Source organism: Theobroma umbraticum, unplaced genomic scaffold (genome assembly GCF_002168275.2).
Source record: "Theobroma umbraticum cultivar Fairchild unplaced genomic scaffold, ASM216827v3 scaffold_67.0, whole genome shotgun sequence".
NCBI classification, from domain to species: domain Eukaryota; kingdom Viridiplantae; phylum Streptophyta; class Magnoliopsida; order Malvales; family Malvaceae; genus Theobroma; species Theobroma umbraticum.
The window spans coordinates 2,692,752-2,693,306 of NW_018397262.1; positions in this window are offsets into that span (position 1 = coordinate 2,692,752).

Sequence of the window (555 nt, forward strand, 5' to 3'; positions counted from 1 at the left end):
CAGATGTTTTGTTTTGCACTCCCATTTGCTGCCAAATAAAGAAATAAATGACAGTAATAAACTAATAAAATATATAAACAAGAGCCATCCCTGCCTGCCTGCCTGCAAAGCCTGGAATTGGGGCATCAATGAATGAAACAACGTGCTTTTCTGCATAGATTCCCAACCTCCCAATCTCTCTCTCTCTGCAAGATTTGTCTCTCTACTTTTTGTAATTGTACTTTTTAGCACCTTCATCTGCCTTTGCTTAAAGTTAATCAGATTTTTTGCCATTCAGCTGACTTTTGATTTTCGCTTTGTGGGTTGGTAACTAACTAGAAAGAAAAAAAAGAGTGGTGAATATTTATAATCATCATTACAATTCTTTTCAAGATTATATTGAAATTAGTACATTTTTCACCTGCTTTTACAATGGAAATTTTGTTCTTCAAAGTCAGCTATAAGGATACTTTCTTACTAATACACACCAAATAAATTTAGAAACTAAAATTACTTATATCTAGATGAATAGACATGTCAAGATATCTAAGTCGAACTCAATTATTTAATAAAATA